The 18,977-nt window shown below is 39.1% G+C and overlaps 1 long non-coding RNA gene across 3 annotated transcripts; it reads right to left on the bottom strand.

The window, feature by feature from the left end:
* Nucleotides 1–7,889: 7,889 nt before the first annotated feature.
* Nucleotides 7,890–9,853, bottom strand: LOC133844566 (uncharacterized). 3 transcript variants are annotated; one of them, XR_009894613.1, is made up of 2 exons: nucleotides 8,368–9,853; nucleotides 7,890–8,296 (listed from the first exon to the last, which is right to left on the bottom strand). It is a non-coding gene; the product is annotated as an uncharacterized LOC133844566 (long non-coding RNA). The 3 variants fall into 3 exon arrangements; XR_009894612.1 differs by having other exon boundaries at nucleotides 7,890–8,236; XR_009894614.1 differs by having other exon boundaries at nucleotides 7,890–8,005.
* Between the last annotated feature and the right edge of the window lie 9,124 nt (nucleotides 9,854–18,977).

Raw genomic sequence — 18,977 nt, 5'->3', positions numbered from 1 at the left:
GCTATATGCTATATATGGTCGCGTTTGTGCAAATTTATAAGCCACTCACATTAAGGCGGCAAATATTTTTATGGCCATGTGGTTACAACTGTTGCCGCTGCTGCTGCTGCTGCTCAGCACTTAGACATTCACCTGCTGTCCGCTCAAGGCTTTTCATTGCCCCGTCTCACTATGATCTCCTCTTCCTCTCTTTGAATTGCGATTAATGAAATTTTCACAGCGAATTTATTGAAATGGTTGCTTGCCTTGGTTGGAAAAACTTCAGCGCGCGAAATATTTGAAAATTGTATATAACATATCTAATACTATATACTAAACAAGGTTGTCTGAGTGTTTGTAGTGTGTGTGCATACTTTTTATGATGGAGCCCAGAGAGCTGTGTGGCGTTGGCGTTTGTCCATTGCGTGTCATTGGATGTTAAGGTGCGCCTCGTCTGCTTTGGCCACGGCCAGCAGCTTAATGTCTACATTTGTTCTGGCCATTGCGTGTTCAGTGGCTGCCCTTTCCTTTTGCCATGCACCACCACCACCTCCTCTTCCTCCGCTCTGTGGTTCCAGCTGCAAACCAAAGCTTTGCCATTGACTTTGGCCACTGACTGCGGCTCCAGCTGCTGCCAAGGCGCATTAGAACAAATTGTTCTTGTTACGATAGGAGGATGGACATGCCTTTTGCCTTGTTTGGACCGATGGACAGAGTGCCACTGCTGCGGCTGCCTAGGCCTCGTCTGCTAAGGCTGCTGTCATACACCCTGTAAAATGCTTCAAAAGAAATATATCACATGTTAACAACGAATGTATGAATAAATCACTTCGAAATATATTTTATTATTTTCACTTCTTAATTCAATTAACTTCTATTACTTTTTATAATTTTTAACTAATATATTTTAAATTTAAATTCATTTACTTAGATAATGCTCAAATATAATAAATGTTTTGTTAATTTATTATACTAAATGAAGTATTAAATTACAAACTGAATTGTAACTAAAGGGGCAACGAAAGATAATTAAATGTATTATATAAACTATGATAAAATATTGAATAATATTTCTAACAATGATTTCATATGATAAAACTATTTGTTTAGAGAAATTGATTGCATAAATTGCATCATATAATGAAATTCTTCTGATATTAGGGATAAATTAAAAATACAATAAATAGTGACAATATTTTGTTACTATGAAATTAAATTGTTTGTAAGTAAATAAATTTGTTGAATTTCTGAATATTTAAAGTTTATCAACAGCTAAATATTTCAATGGAATAATATTTCTAAAAAATGTTTCTAATCATTTTGAAGATATGCTTATTATTGTTAGTCAAGGATATTTGCTGGTTGATCATGCCCCAATTGAAGTAGCTTCAATTGAAGATGTTTGTTATTTGTTGTTGTTTGTGACTTCTGCGATTGTAGTTGTTGTTGTTGTTCTACTAGTTTAATGCGCTGCGAATTCGTGAAACAAATAGTCGCAGACACAAGAGCTCTGTAACTAAGTACGCATGTTTCTTGGCCGGCCTCAACTTCATCTGCATGCAAATTTCGCCTGGGCAATGTTAATGATGGGAAAACTGTGCGCTTGATACAAAACTTAAAGAGCTGCAGACGTAAACGAAGACGTAGACGGAGTCGGAGATGGAGACTGAGGAAGACACAGAGAACCATGGAGAAGAAGGAGGATCAGTACCAATGACAGAGCTGTGCTTGGCTTAGCTTAGCTTGGCAGCAATGACGATTCTGGTTCTCGTTTTCATTTTGTGTAGCGCAGCAAATTGATTTGGTTTTGCTTGTCTGCCTCTTGCCTCTCCCGTCTTTGCAGTTGACGTTGCCCGTTTTGCATTATATAATGTGCATATATAATTCTTTTGTTGTCTGATGCTAATTTGCAAAATTTGCGCTGACATTGAGGTAATGTCATAGCTGAAATCCCTCAGCGAAGCCAGAGCTGATACCTTTGCAACGAATCGTGTGGCAAGTTGACCAGCAAGTTGCCTCTTGACTGACATCTAATTGTCCAGCTAATGGGGAAAATTGCCAGTAGTCCACTTAAATATAGAAGAGCATTTTCCTAAACAGAACCTTTTGGTTTATAAAGGAGAATCTTTCGTAGTTAAATACTCTCTTTTTTGTAAGTCTTGCCTTGCAGCTAGTTTGGCTAGACCTTAACATTTAGGAGTTTATGGCTGCTTGTTGCTTGTTGACCATGGAATTTGGACAAAAGCTCATCTGCCGACACATGTCGCGGTCATTCAACTTAACTCAACCTGACCAAAGTCAAAGCCAAGTCAAAAGTCAAAAAAGATATGCAAGCACACAGACTCCAGCTCAAAGCATAAATATACACACAAGTATGTACTGAGATGTAGATGTATGTATGTACATATATGTCTACATATGTATACGTGTTGAAGTATGTGCGTCTACATCTGCTGCTGTTGCCGCTGTTGTTGCTGGTAATCCTTGTCTGCCCTTTGCAGCAGCAGCAACAGCAACAACAATTACAAATGAACGACTTCTTTGTTCTGTCAGCAATGCTTGGGCCCAAGCCTCAAGTTGCAGTCGCAGTCGCAGTCGCAGTTTGCGGTAGCAGCCCAAAAGAGGGGGCGTCGTCAGCGTCTACAACTCACACAGAAGAGTGTTGTACTCCAAAGAGCAACAGCAGCAGCTGCTACGCATAAAGCATAAGCCATTTGGCCATTTGGATGCTGCTGCTGCTGCTGCTGATTCTGCGGATGGGCTGGCCAAAACAAATACACAAGGATGAGACTGTGAGGCTGTGGCAACAAAAATGTGCAACGTTATCATAACTAAGTGCATGGGATGCGTGTGCTCCCCGAAAGCGCCTGCATATGCATAATTCATGCTATTGAACCCTCTCTGCAGACAACAACAAGAACAGTCTCAAGAGAGCAAGATGAAGAGCGGAAGAGCAAGAGAGGGAGAGAAAGAGAGAGGGAGGCAGCAGGCGAGACTGGACCCTGGACATGGACATGGACATGAACCTGGAGTGGCTGTGCGGCCTGGCTAGAAAAATTATAATTTCACAAGTCATAATAGGATTTGCAATTCAAATGCGAACGCAGAGCACAGACAGACACACACACACACACACACACACACACAAACAAGCAAGCACACAGACAGCAAAACTCGGAGTCAGAGTTGGAGTTGGAGTCATAGTCGAAGTCGTAGTCGTAGTTGGACACAGACACAAAACGCAAATACAGAACTCGCAAGTCGAGTTGCGCAAATTTCTGTGGAAGGCGCAGTCAACAAATGACGACAACAATGAGCCTCTCACAGCTCACAGAGGGGACGGGGAAGTAGCTGAGAGGAAGTGCAGCCATAGTTTGCGGCATGGCAGACAATGGTTTCGGACACAGCACACGGCATGGCCAATATGTCAAAAATATTAAGAGACATGGGCCATCGAGCAAGGCATAAATATGCAAACGATAAGGCGCTCGCTCGCCTCTATAAAGTTGTAAAATTGACAAGCGTTGCTCGCTGCTCTCTCCCTCTATCCTTCTCTTTCTCTCTCTCCCTCAAATAAAGCAATAAAATGCGCTAAAACATCGAAGACATGAGGACCCCATCGCTCGACCAGTAGCCGTTCTGCCTTGGTCCAAATGCAAAAATTAGAAATGAAAGCCAGCGGGTTGCCTGCCTAGAAATTTATGCCAGTCCCTCGCATCGATTGGGTTTTTGGTCTGCTGCTGCTGATGTCTGAGGTCTGTTTTTGGTGGCTGCCGACGACAGTGGAGCTAACTCAATCAGTGGAGGAGGCACGCTTGACCATCTATTGAAGATCAATGCATTGCATTGGCATTGCCAATGTGCCATCGGTTGATGTTGTTGGCCTGGGGAGGAAGTGCAGCTCAAGTATCCTACCTGCAGATAACTAATGCGCTACCATCGTCATAATAATGTCAACTGTATGCTGATGATGTTTTCCCCCCATTGGGGACACTTGTCAAATTGCGGCCAAAGGAGCGGAGGGGCTGGCGAAGTCAGCGAAGCAGCTACTGCTTCTTTATGCTGCACATTTCTGATTGTTTATCTTAAGTAGGAAGTGTGTGTTTAGCATTGTTCATGCGGTTGCCAAGGGTAAAATGTGCACACAACTTCTAAGATACGGCATACGGAGGATCAACAGCGAGGAAATAAATTATTAAGCTCCACTAGTTTAGGGATTAGAATAAACACAGCAATTAGTTGGTTCAGTTTTTCTTTTTTAATAAAACTCTTAGTAAATATAAATATATGAAGAATATTTTAATTCAATGGGATTTCGTGTTTTCTGGTTTTTTATTTCCATGTAATCACTTTAAAATAGATACTTTTCTCTATTTTATTTTAAATGTATGTCCGCTTTCTTAGTCAGTTGATTTTTCCAACAATATTCTTCGCTTGTTTTACACATTATTATTGAGAATGCTTGAAATTAGCATAGTATTAAATAATATTCTTCTACTATGTTTCAGACTTTTATTTGAAATACTTGCAAATGTGAAGTTGATTGTCATTTCTCTTTTCTTTATTAGCTGTATCATTTCTTAATGGCTAATTCGTTAAACGATAAAGTTTTTGCTTCTAAAAATCCTTGGTATGAAAAACATTTCAATTTAATATGAGATAGCATATTAAACATTTCTTTTTTATGTATTTAAGTTGATAATAGATAATTTTCTCTATTTTATTTGTTTTGAACACCAAGCTACAATGATTTCCGTTTCTGAATGAGTTAATTTTACAAATTTTTATTTGGAATCCTTGCAAATGTGATTTTTATTCCCATTTTCCTTTCCTTTATTATCTGTATCCTTTGCGAGCAGTCGTGTCAATGGCTAATTTGCCATTTGTTTAACCCCTTTGTGCTTCCACAGAACCCAGCTGAGATGAACGGAAAACAAAAGACTTGGACAACGAACTTGACAAAGTTTTCTAGGTAAAAAGGCAAACGGCCAGCTTACGCGTAAGTTGCTCTCAGTTTTGTGCTCAGCTGGCGCGTCATAAATATTTAATGATAATGATGATATGGCGAGGCAAGGTAAAGGCAAGGCGTGCGCATGCCACATACTACTCGAACCCTAATCCCTGCATGGCCATAGAAATAGCCTTGATCTTAGCCTTAAGCTGCGGCTTTGCCGTTGGCTTTTACCTTCAATTTAAATCAAATGTGCGCGCCGATGCCGCGCTGAGGTTTTACCTTATATTTCTCATTTTGTGTTGTGTTTTATTTTTATTGTATTTTATTTTTAGCATAAGCATATGACCGACACACACACAAACACACACACTCACAGACAAAGCTAAGTTTTGCGCTATTTTTAGAGGTGCATTTAAGTGGCGACCGCTTTTGCGGCCTGAACTCTGGCTAAAATATGTCCCGCTGTGAATTATGTGTCTACATAAATTATCAGTCCAGGAATTAATCATTTTTTATGCAGGACTGCTGCGCCGGACTGCGGACCCGCGCCACACTTCAGCCTCAAATCCAGTTCAGTTCAGCTCAGCTCAGCTCAGCGCTCAACTCAACTGAACGTTGTGTCCATTAGGTACCAGGGCATAGTCATAGTTTGGCATCGACTCGTAACTGGCCCAGGCTTGTGGCCACTTAAAGTCGCTTTGCATTTTTGTCTTTGTCTTGGCGCCTTCAGCAAACACTCTGCACATTGCAGTTCAGCATATTGCAATAGTAAATAAAAAAAAAAAGAAAATACATAAAAATAAAATCTATTGACTGACTACAAGAAAGAGAGGAACATGATATATTAGCGTGTTTGCATAAATTGAGCATAAATCATTTACTGTTAGTTTAGTTGTGTAAACAACAAGTGGATTGCTGCATGCTTCTATTTGCTTGCGCCGTGCTGTACAATTGATTTTCTGGAGCAATTCCCATTGCCCTACAAGCGCTTTGGCCCCCAAACCAATAATTTGATGTCGTTGGCCATATTGAGATTGTGCTGCAAGTTGTTGTTGCTATTGTTGTTGCTGTTGCTGTTGCTGTGGTTGCATATAATTGATACGTGTTGCACTGTGCGCAAAGACAAAATCTGTCCGCGGGCTATTTGCTTTGGCTGCTCGCTTGTTCAGCGAGAGAGAACGCATCTGCAACACGAGTGGGGCGTGGCAGAGGCAGCCAGCGACTCCGACTCCGACTGCGACTGTGGCAGACAAGTTGATGCCCGCCCCAAAACTGCTGCGTCGCCAGTTTGCATTGCATAAATGTCAAGGAAATCGCATGTCCACCCTCGTTTTGTGTGCAATTTTATTGCGCAGTATCAAGGCTGAAAGGCTCTCCACAGCACCGTGTGTGCTGTATGGGGCGTGGCAGGCAGGCTGGCTGGCTGGCTGCAAGAACTTCTACTTCAACTGCAACTCCAACTCCGACTCTGACTCGAACCCATTGGGGCCGACCCACTTGTAAAGCATTTTATAATTTAATTTTCATACGAACGCCTGAAACGTCGCGACGTCTGCGCTATCAAGTGGGTGTTGCTATCGATTATTATCGATTACTTTTGTGCCCTGGCAAGCATAAATCAGTGCTGGGTCCTGTAGGGCTCGACGAGAGCACTCCTTTGCCTCAGCCCACGCCTTCGCTTCATCCTCTTTCCATTTCTTACTTGTCTTTCAGCAGTTCATTTATCTCTTGGCAAATGGCATAGGAAAACAAAAGACTTAGGCAACGAACTAAGTGCGGCTGTCTTCTAATATTCTCATCTGTCGCCTGTCTGTCTTCCAGCTTCTTCCTCGACCAGCACTTATACTTGTGGCGTGCTACCGTCCGGCAACAAAAGTGATAATTAATGTGTAAACTGAATCCCAAAGCGCTCACCTTCTTTGCATCTCTCTCTCTCTCACTGTCGTGTCATGTCCAGGATGCTGGTCGAGCGAAAACAAAATTGTCAACAGGGGGAGCAGAGACCGAGTGAAAGAGAGAGGGAGCGGGAGAGAGAGAGAGAGCGCACTCCGCACTCTGCATGCTAACCAAGGTGCTGACACTAAGCACTTGTCACCCAGCCCCAAGTCTCCATCGAGTCCAACTCGCTCGCTGCATGCGTGTGTCTCCGTTTGTCTCAGTTGCAGACTCTGCCTTTGCCTCTGTCTCTGGGTTTGTCTCATGCAGCTGGACAAATTGCAGTTGTCGTCGTCGTTGTCGTTGCTGCTGTTGTTGCTGCTGTTTCTGTTGCTGCCTCCTTTGGCCCCTTTTATAATATTTCTGCCAGCATCTGCCCGTTGCTATGTGCGTAGTTATGCAAACAGTGGCCAGCCACAAACAAGTTGTCAGTATGTGGTTGTTGTTGTTGTTGTTGTTGTTGCTGTTTCTGTTTGTGCTCCTGCTTCGGTTGTCGTAATTAAAGGTCAACATTTGTGCATGTTGTCAATGGCATGATCAGGCAAACGGAAAAGCAAATTAGACCTGCACAGCTGCAGCATCGACGCATGTTGCCAGCTCAATTGCATGTGAAAAATGTGCTTAAATAATTTTCGAAATTGCGAAATAAACCATAAAATGTTTATGCAATTTTTCCTAATGCATTTTCAATCAATGAGTTCTTTTAAATGATATTAATCTTATTGGCTCGAATGGATTTTTATTCATGATTGTAAGTTTATAAGTTTTTTAGTGATCGTAGTTATCACAAAAACGTCGCTGAACTGAAGATTGCTAAATAAATTTCGTTCTTTATACTACAATTATATATAATAATTTATATTATTATTCTATTCTAATTTAAATTTAATTGAATATATTTTAATTTTTAATTGACATTCATTTTATTTGTCAGAATTGATTTCATTCATGATTTTTTCCCTTGCAACTTTCAACAGGTTTTAAATGATTTTCTTCTTTTTTTTTGTGATTGTAGTTACTACACAAATATCGCTGAACTGGCGATAAGTTGCTGGAATTATAGCTGCAGTATCAATGGATGTTTCCCGCAATGTTAAACTCTGCTCAATTGTATGTGAAAACTGTGCATAAGTAATTCTGAAATTTGTAAAATAAAAAGTTTTTATAAAATTCAATTTATCCCAATGCATTTCACATAATGAATTCTTAAAACTCAATTGAATTAATTTTATCTCAACTTTTAAATGCTCTTCATATTATTTGCTAGATTTCCTTAATGATTTTTTTCTGTTGCAACTCTTAATAAGTTTTGTGTTTTTCTTTCTCGTTATTTGAGTGTGTGCAGTTGTAGCATCGATGGATTGTAAACTTAGCTAATTGTATATGAAAAAGTAGATTTTTTTGAATATTGATAATATAAGAAATGCACTTAAATATAAGTAATTAGCAAATTCATTAATTCTATATTCTTAGTTGAATTTAATTACAAATATACTTACTTGAAAATTTCAACAAGTTTTTGGGTGTTTTTCTTTCTTGTTGTTTAGGTGGTTGTAGCTGTTACACAAATGTCGCTGAACTGTCAGTAAGTTGCCGGAACTGTTGCAAATACAGCCAAATGGGAAGTACTTAAAAGCTGAAGCTGTTAACTTGGCTAGTTTCGACAGCCACTATCACTATAACTAGCCTTGGCAATGGCTTTGACTGTGGCTCTGACTCTTGCTTTTGAGTCTGGGATGTTTGCCACGCTCATTTGCAATTTTATATAAAAGAAAATTTCCATGATGATTACCGACTGCGAGAGAGCATCTTGTTGTTGCTGTTACTGTTGCTATTGCTGTGGTTAGTTTGTTGCTTGTTGCTTGCGGCTGCTGTCGATTTTTTCAATTGCTCATGGGCTGCATCAGGTGCAAAAATTTCACTTTTCGTTCGTTTGTGTGCTGGCGCATTATTACTATTGTTATTCAACCAAAATAATTTTAATTTTAATGAAACTGGCCGAAGTTGCTGCTCCATTGCGCGCACAAATTGCAATCTGTTCTGCGGCCTTCTCTTCGATGTCTGCAACAAAAAATTTTACTTTGCTGCTTTGACTTCGTCATGCTTTCTTTGTTTTAATGCACAATGTGCATTGTTGCTGCTGCTCTCCTTCTCTTAGTTGTTGCTGGTGTTGTTTTTCCCTGCACTAATTACAGCCATAGCTGGCTTTTGTGATTGATTGCAAGTGCAGCGTTGCAGTTGCACTTGCCACAGTCTGCTCCCATGAAGCGTGGCACGTGTTGCGTTCACGTTCGCATTCGCGTTTGCGTTCGCGTTTAATGTGCAGTTTCTATTACTCTCGCCTCTTCTCACTGCTGCTGACTGAAAGTGAAACTTTTAGCTTTATGAGCTCAAAACTCTATCTCAATCTGTGGCTGCTGCTGCTGTTGTTGATGCTGTGGCTGTGGTTGTCGCTGATGCTGATGCTGGGGCGGGGCCTCGGCCTAGGCTTGCCAACAACTTGCACTTTTGATAATTGACCTCATTTAAGATGCGACTGCTGCGATAAGCCAGATAGGAATTAAAAGCGGCATCCACTAATTTAGCCCAAGTTCGAGGATCGAAAGAGACAGAAAGATAGAGAGACCATCTCAACCAGTTGCGCAGCCTGTCCAAGTCCAATGAAACTAGCCAGCCACTCAGCAAGGCTGTGTGTGATGCTTATCGAGCGGCCCTTAAGCCTAGACCAAAAGACGTTGACGTTGGCTGCTGATGCTGCCAGATGCTTCTGCTGCTGCTGCTGCTGCTGCTGCTGCTGTTGCCAATTGCCAATCGCGGCCAGCAATCGCGCCTCGCTAACGAGACGACGATGACAACGTGCTGCAGGCACTATCAGCGAGGGTTTATTCAGAACATTTCCCAATTTTGTCACTAATTAAAGACATGCCAAAAAAATAAAAAAATATTAGACTTTTAAGCCAAATTTATTTAATGCAACTTGCTACGAAAAAGATTTAACACCTAAATTAATATTATACAAAAATTCTGATTAATATTCTGAATAATATATGACCAAATAATATAGTAAAAAAATAGTTTTTATTTAATTTTTAAAATGCCTAATAAATTATAAAATATTTATACATAGATATCTGATTGAGGAAAAGCCAATCATTTTTGAACCTTATTAACAATGAGTATGCTAAAATTATTTCATGATTGTGACTTCATATGGAATATTTCATATGACTACTACTAAACTCGAGTCTTCTCAACTTTTTATGCTTCACTAATTTTAGCTGCTAAAATACTTTATTAATAAATCAGAGTAATTTTTTTGTAGATAATGACTTGAAAATATTTTTATGATATTTTTTAATTTGATTAAAAAATGTTTGCGCTGTATTGATTTCAGCTGCATGCATATTTTCAAAACAAATTATCAATGAATGACTTGTAAATATTTGAAAATATTTGTTAATTGCAATTATTAGTTACAATGATTTGAGCTGCTGCAATCTTTTCATAATGAATCGTAGCATAATATAATTTAAGTTATTTATTAATGTGTTGACACATTGTTCGCAACTTTAGGAGCTACCCTCGTCCATTTGGATGATTCTAAACCTGAACCTGAGACGCGCCTTGCGGTGGCTGCCGCTGCATAAGCATCTGTAACTTTTCGCGCTTATCTAAGCAATAAATCTTCGATGGCGGTGGCAAGTTCCCAACTTGCAACTCCCAACTCCCAACTGCCAGCTACCCAGTTCAAGTCCAAGTCGTGCGGGCGTTGGCTTTGCCTTTTGCCTTAGGCCAACGCTAATGCCAATGCCAGAGCTTCAGCCGCACTTGATGGCCAACTGACTAAGTCGACATCTGCCTCGCTGACTGACTGACTGACAATCAAAGTCTCGATGCGCAATACGCGATATGCGCAATCGCTGCCCAATTCTTGGCGATCCTCAGCCACAGTCTAATGGTCGAATGTCACACTTCCTATCAACCAGAGAGTTGCAATCATACAATTGCTGCTGCTGTTGCTGCCTAACAAATGCGACCCACATACGCGACCAGTTGACTGACCAAATTTTAGATTGACTCCCCTTCCCCATCCCACCTTTTGCTGAATTGTGTTGCGGAACTCGCTTGCATTTTGCAGTGGCTCAGTTGCAATAAATTTCAATTTGCTGCCTGCAACTGCAACTGCGACTGCAACTGAGACTGCGAGCCAGGGCCTGGACTGTCTGCAACTGAGTCTGTGTCTATGTCTGTGTCTGGCTAGGCTGCTTGGCAACAATGCAATGCGGAGGTAAAATGATAAAAATTCGATTACATTCAGGTGTGAAACGTACATATATCGCAGCGATTTACTTGTTTTGTACACAGCAAACACTTCAATTGGCAACTGGCTCAGCTTGGCAGTCGTTGCTGATACCCTTTAGCCATAAATATTTAGAATATTAAATAGCTGCCAAGGCAAGTTGAAACGTCGTCTGCTGATATCCTTGAACAGTTTATAAACTTTAAGTATTTAGAATATTTTGAAATTAACTTATATTTTCGATACTCGCTGCACATCTAATCACATCGAATCTAGAGAAAATAAAACAGGAGAATATTTAAAACTAAATACGGTTACGTTTGATATGGTAATTATGAAACATTATAATAATATGGATACACTTATAACAACTTTTTTTCGGTCAAAAAACAAGTTAAAATTGCGACAGTAGAAGTTCTTGACAGTCGCTGTAGTTTATATACTATAAGTATTTAGAATATTTAATAACTGCTTTTCTTCCCCAGCTCCTTAGTTGATATACTTTAAGTATTTCAAATATTTTATAACTACTTTTCCATTCAGCCAAAAAACAAGTTAAAATTTCGTCAGTAGAAGTTCTTGTTGCCAGGTCGCAGCAATCTTTCCATCCGTGTCAGAGCAGCAGCCACTGCAGTAGCTCATTGGAGAATCGGCTCAAATATCACTTGGGCTGAAGCTAGAAGCTTGCTTGGCTGGCATCCTTTTTCCCTTGTCGTTGTTCTTTTTTCTGTTTTGCTGCTTTGCTGTTCTGCTGTTCTCTTACACGACTTCCATTTGGGATTGGCCTCGGCCCTTGTTGGTCATTAATCATGCGCTGTGAACGACAAGCGTATAAGTTACTAGCGCATTGGCCCAAAAAAGGCCAATGGAATGGAGCTCAAGAGCTCTGCTCTGGCCCTGGCTTAGGTCACTCCTGTGTTGGAGGCTAACAAAGAAAGTAGTATATAGAGCTAGCATATTGCTCAACAAACGCCTAATTGGATGCAGATGCATAACGTGCCACATACATATTTCGCGCGATTTGCGCTCCGTTGAGTTTTTCGGCAATTTTCCATTGCGAGCATGCAATGGATTTGTGTCATAACTGAAATTGCATTCGACTGGTTGCACGCGATTTTCTAAGCGCATCGCCAGCTACAACAATTAAAACCAGTTTTCACTTTTACCACCAATAACCCCAAAACCCTTTTCCCTTCCTGGCCAACGAACCAAGGAGCCGAGCAACATTGCGAGCATTTTCTCTACTCGCATGTGAAGTGCAGAGACAGACAGATCAGAGTGCTGAGAACATTTCGCATTGGAATTTCTATGAGTACACCCACAATGGACACTCAGTGCACTCACAATGCACTATTCACTATTCATACTCCAAAGCCAGCAATGAGTTTGCCATACTGGCCGTTTGTTGAGCCGTCAACAGCCATTAGCACTTTGGCACATAATTGATACGTGGCCGGGCCATAAAGCAAAATGCATAGACAACATATACAACCATACACACACACTCGCACACACACACACACACACACACACACATCCATATCGACTGGCGACTAGACACTTGGATCTCAGAAAATGACGTTGTAAAAATGGCAGCACGTTGAGCGGCTTTTTCATGCTGTGTTTTTCCCCGGCACAAGATTTTCTTATACAACACCTCGGGGGCGTTTTGTGCCGTTTGCCATACGACACCAAAAGAGATGAACAACAACTACAACAACAACAACAACAAAAAGCAACAAGAACTTAAGAAGGGCTGGGATCTCTCTCCAGCTTGCAGCTTGCACTTGGTGTATGGAGTATGAGGTCTGCAGTCCGCAACGTAACTAACAATTTATTTAATATGCTGTACGTGCGCTTTAATAAAAGGCTCAATCAATCTGTGCGCGAAGAGCAACAACAACAACCACATAAACCGAAACAACAATAAGAATATAACAAAAAAAAGTGAACCCTATGAAAAAAATCAAACATGTGGGAACAGCACATTAACAGCTGCTCGACGCAGAGATGCTCTTGACAGTTTATTTCAATGCTTAATAAATATCTACAAGAATTTATAGCAACAATTTGTTACAATATTCGCAGTTAATACGATTAAGTTTAAGATTAATAATTACATACACAATTTAAAAAAAATATTGAGAAAATATTCAGAATATTGAAAGTCAATCAATTTATGTTAAGACAATTTATAGAAAAGACATTATTATATTATTAATAATTAATAATTTTAAAATTAGCTTCAATTCATTCTATTAATAAGAAATAGACTGATAACCAAGTTCAGGATTGTTCTATTAATATTATAATAATAGTTTAAAACCACAAAAATATGTATTTCTATTAATAAAAGTCATCCATTCCAGTTACTTGTTGTGAATTATGAACTTATTGAATTATTATTTTGTCAAGTTCCTCAATAATATGAATATTAATTAAACTTTACAAATAATTTTAGAATTTAAAGAAATAATATAAGAAATTAAATTAATTTTCTTAATTCTAAGATTCTCTAAAGGAAATGTTATTATGTAATTTTTAAATTTAAAAGTAATTTTTCCTATATCAACAGCGTAGATCGACTTATATGAAAACAAATTCAAATATTGTTTGATTTCAAATAAATATTTTAAATATAATATAAAATTATAAACAGTTTATCGTTTTTCCTTATGCTCCGCAAGCACATTTATTTTGGAATTATATGCATTTATTGCATATTAATATTTGGCGTTGTTTTTGTTGCATGCTGCATCGCGCAGAGTCAACACTCGAGTTTGCATATGCCACAAGGGCATGGCGAAGAAGAAGAAGAAGAATCACTTTGAAGTGTGCATACAATGTCTGAAGTGCTTGGGGCTTGTGATGCGAGGTGATGTGATGCTGGGTCGAGCTTGAATTTGAGTTTAAGTTTAAGTTTGAGTTTGACTTTGAGTTCGAGTTCCGACTCGGAGTCAGAGTCCGAGTCCGATACCAAGTGTAGTGACAGTGAGACAACAGCGACGTCGTCGCTGACTTGATGACTGCGTCGATGTCGATCCTTTGCCCCTGTCTCTGCCGCTGTCGCTGCCGCTGCAGACAGCGTGTCGAATGGGATATGTGATGGTGCAGCGATGCAGCGTGGTTGCTGCTTGTGCAGCCAGCGGCTTGGTGTGGGGCGTTTTGGTTGCTGAACGGCTTTTCGCTAATGAAGCCATAAAGATATGTATTATTCCTATGCCATAAATTTAGATGAGCCGCCTTGCGCTTTGGCTATGACACCCACATGGAAATGGAGATGGACATGGAGACGAGAGGAGCAGCCCGAAAGGGGTAAACAGGAAAAAGAGCGTCCCTTTGCATCTGGCACGTCGCCGCTTTGATTATCTGGCAAATGTTTATGCATTTGACGATGGTGCTGCATTTAATTTTTACAACAATTAGCCACGCAACTGCTAAAGCCCCGAGAAGAACGCTTAATACTAACGCTGTGCTGCGCTGTTGCTGCTGGCCATGTCTAACCCTTGCCTTAAAGGTTCTTATTCGATAGCTGTTTCAGCTGTTTTTAGCTGTGCTACCTCTCTCTCTCTCGTTCTCGCTCTCAAATGCCTAACAAGGTGTCAATATCTTAAAAATGTTATCTTTCTGCACATAAAACTCAAGCGGATCATAGTAAATCAGCCTTTGGTAGGCAGACGATGGCCCAGGCTCTAGCTGTGACTATGGCTTTGGCATTGGCTTTAGCTTTGGCGTTGGCTTTGACGATGGCCTGGCCAGGCCGACGAGCCCTGCCCAGCTAGCCAAAAGAGATTCAACAACAATGGCCGATCGAGCCAATGGAGCGAGCAATGCGCCTTTTATACGCCGGATTTACGAGCCAAACCGACGACGTCGTGGCCAAGAAATATTCGATGGCCAGGCAACGATTAAAACGGACTCTTCACGCATGCGCGCGCGCACACACACACACACACACATACTTACACAAACATAGCACTAGCGATGCTGCTGCTGTTGCTGCTGCATAATGGGCAGCAGCTTACAGACACAATGCTGTTCAGCTGTTTAGAAACAGTAGCAATTAATGCAAATTATTACATTTACAAATAGGTTTTCACATTTTATTTTTGAGTCGAAGACCCCAGCACTCAGTACTCTTTACTGTATAATTAAAGATAATATTTAATATCAGATTTAATATAATAAAATCAATAAAAATAAAACACATTTTATAAATATTTTAAGTTTAGTCGTTCAACAAATATAAGAATAGAAAACTAATATTTGCACATTTTATTAAAAATAACTCTGATACTATTTAACAATCATATTTATTTATGGCCAGAACAGTGGACTAAAAATTATTATTCAATGTATTATATAAAGTAATGAATCAAATATTAAATTCAATTTTATATTATAAATAATAATAACACATTTTTTATTTATTCTTCTTTATAAGTTATTTTTAGTATTTATTTATGAGTGTAGAATCCATGGAGCAAAAAATTCCTTCTTAGCAATTAAATTTAATTTGAAAGACGCCAATGCTTATATAGACGTATGAGAAGTAGTTTGTTCTTCTATATAATAATCTTGAAATAAATCAATTATAGGCAGAATTCTGCATTGAAAATAATTAAAGGTAAGGAAAGGAATATATAACATTTTATATTTAATTTTTGCATTTTTGATAGAAAATAATATGAAATAAATTTCAATAACTTCCGTATATATAATATTTTAACATATAATATATATAATAGAATATTATTCTAAACATAAATAAGTTTTAAGTAGTACAATTTAAATAATAATAATTCATCGACAGAGCATTCAAATAAAAATAGTTAACAATATTCAAAATTATTCTAAATTATTATTATTATTATTTATTTTTCTACTCAGAATTACACTCACTTTATTTATCAGGGATGCCTCAGAAAACACTTCCACTCGAATTTCACTTGTAGGTGCCAAAATCCTAAATCACTTGTGATTTCTGTGGCACCCCTGTATGTTATAAGAAATTGACGCATAAGATTTAATCTCAATGTACAACATTTGTTGATTTAATTTAATTTCTTTTTTCTTTCCCATTTTCTTGACTCATGAATATTTAATTGCAATTTAAACAATAACTAATGAGCAGCTCCCCCACTTTTGTGTCCAGCAATGTAAAAAGGGGCTCGCTAGCTGCCTGCTTGGCTGGGTGTTTGCCCTGGCAGCATTTGCAACACCAGAGCGGCATCGACATGAGCATCGGCATCGACATTGCACTCAGCTACAGCTTCAACTGGGGCTGGAGGCATGCATGGTGCATGGCCATAGGGAGACGAGGGAGGGAGAGAAGCGGGAAGGGGGGAATCGCATCATGTGCGCATTGCACGCACGTGATTAAAGCGCAGCCCCGTTGAGTAAGTTGAAGGGGATAGGGGGGAGAGCCCCGCTGGAGCGGGCGTGCGAGCTCTGCTTATAAATCAGAATTCTCTGTGCTGCTCCCAATGACGTCGACAATGAACTCGAAAAGCCGAGCAACTGCGGGTACGCAGCACATATTGATAAATAAATAAGTTTTGCCAAAGGCTTTTGTCTTTACAAGTAACTTCAGTTGCTGTTCCTGATGCAGCTTGTTTTTTTATTTTTGTGTGTGTTTTTTGTGCCAAGTTCAATGCACTTTATGCAACTGGTTTAAATTAAAATTTGAAAATTCATTTTGGTTGATTTATGTGCAGCATCTCTGGTTGCACGTCGAGTCGCCTTCTTTTATACTGTTCTTTTTTTTTTGTATAGTATATTGAGCAAATTAATATCAGAATGCTTTACGATGCAAATTATAAGAGCCCGAAAGAACCTTTTTGCGAATCAACATTCACATTTCAAACGGCGTCCATGGCTGACACTTGACCCTGGCGCCGGATCGTCTTGTTGCCAATAAATTAAGGTGTTCAAAGATATGCCGCAAGGAGCACAAAGCAAACAACAACCAGAATAAACAACAAACAACCAGAAATCTGGTTTGCCAATCAATTGACTTCAAACTTTCATATAGAACACGAAAGAATACTCCAACGTTTTTTTAATTTTTTCTTTTCTAAGATGCTGCAATTTAAAGTTATTTTTCTCATTTCATACTTAGCATTCTTGCTGGTAAATTACAACCTCATTTTGAAAGAAAATTACATCTTCAGCGCCTCTGTCAATGTCAACTTAGCTGCCGCCTAATCCCAGCTTATGACGATTTAATATCTGTCTGCCTTCAGAGCTCTTTAATTAAAGTGTCGCCTGGCCAACTCTTTAGCATAAGCATAATCCTCAACCTTAAGCACTTAGCCTCAAACTCAACAAAATTCTAGCTAGCTAGTTTTGTCGCGTCGCTGACTACGCATTTTGCCGCTTCGTTGCACGATCAAATTTCAGTGTGCTCCATTGACAAACCGGAGACACATTGCGTTAATAACTGATGACTGCACAGCGAGTTGTTGATTTGGCTCGTGCGCAGGCAAAAAAAAAAAAAAAAAAAAAAGAGTTAATTATCTTGGGCTCACATTTCATTAGCAATTGGCTAAGATTTCCTTTCAAGTATGCTGACTTTGCAAAAATGCCAAAAAGAATTTCGAGTATAATTTCTTTTTTTTCTCGAAAAGTTCACTCTGTATTTCGTCGAGTGTAGTTTGCGTCTACTGTTCGGTATGCAAACTTATAAAGTTCGCTCCTTACATGCTTTCTTTATCAACATCAAAACTACACTGTGAATACGAATACCAATATGAATAGTGGAGTGAGTGTGAGTACTACTCATAAATGCGCGTTAGGTATGCTGACACCTCAATCTGGCAATCAGTCATGTACAGTTCAGTTCTGTGGCTGATGCCGACCGCTTGTGGCAGCCAGCGCAACGCACAACTTGGACTACACCTTCATTTATGTGACGGGACAAAAGTGTTGGGGCATGCCGAAAGGTTATTTACCCGCCTTTACGTCAATAATGGAGTACAACAACGGACTGACAGCCGGCCGGCCGGCTGACTGGCTGACTGCCTGGCCACAGTTCTAGCTTAGACAGATCTCCACTAACGATACCGTATGCGGGGCATTTGCTCTCCCCTTCTCCCCTCTTCACACTCCCACCACAAGAGCGAAGTCAACACGATCTACATAACATTTGCTGCGGCTAATGGCTCGTTGTGCGCTATGCCAAATATGGATTGGAATGGAGATGGCTGGATGCGGATTTGTTTCTGGATTTAGATTTCGATTTGGATGACCAACGGCCAATGGGCAGAGTGTCCAATAAATGCGTACACTTTGCAAAATAAATTCAAAATTGCTAATAATAATTAAAAATCAATTGTACTGAAAAATATTTCTAGCAATATTTAAGAAAAACAATAAAAAATGTTTAAAAAAAAATAATAAAGATTTTCAAAAATAAATATTAAATTTCTTCTAACACAAAATATATATTCAAAATTAAATAATATATTTATTTATTTTATTTTATTAGTGTAATATGTATATGACATGATAATAAATTAAAAAAAAGATTATCACTAAAAACTAAGGTTTGGTAAACACTCAATAATTATTATATATAATTACTTTTAGATATATAAGTAGCTTGCAGGCAATTTTTTTTATAAAAACAACGGAGATATTCTACGGATCCATTGTATTATGAAAATTTGGTTATTTCTTTATGACATTATACAAAAAAATAATGTAAAGATTTTTTTTTCGGTCGTGGTTTACCATTTTCAAGAATTGCCCATATATTAATTATTGCTATTATTAGGACAAGCTAAACATAATTTTTATAATGTAATC

The sequence above is a fragment of the Drosophila sulfurigaster genome, chromosome 3 (genome assembly GCF_023558435.1).
Source record: "Drosophila sulfurigaster albostrigata strain 15112-1811.04 chromosome 3, ASM2355843v2, whole genome shotgun sequence".
NCBI lineage: Eukaryota > Metazoa > Arthropoda > Insecta > Diptera > Drosophilidae > Drosophila > Drosophila sulfurigaster.
The sequence above is the reverse complement of the archived record's forward strand: the minus strand, read 5'-3'. Positions and strand labels throughout refer to the sequence as shown.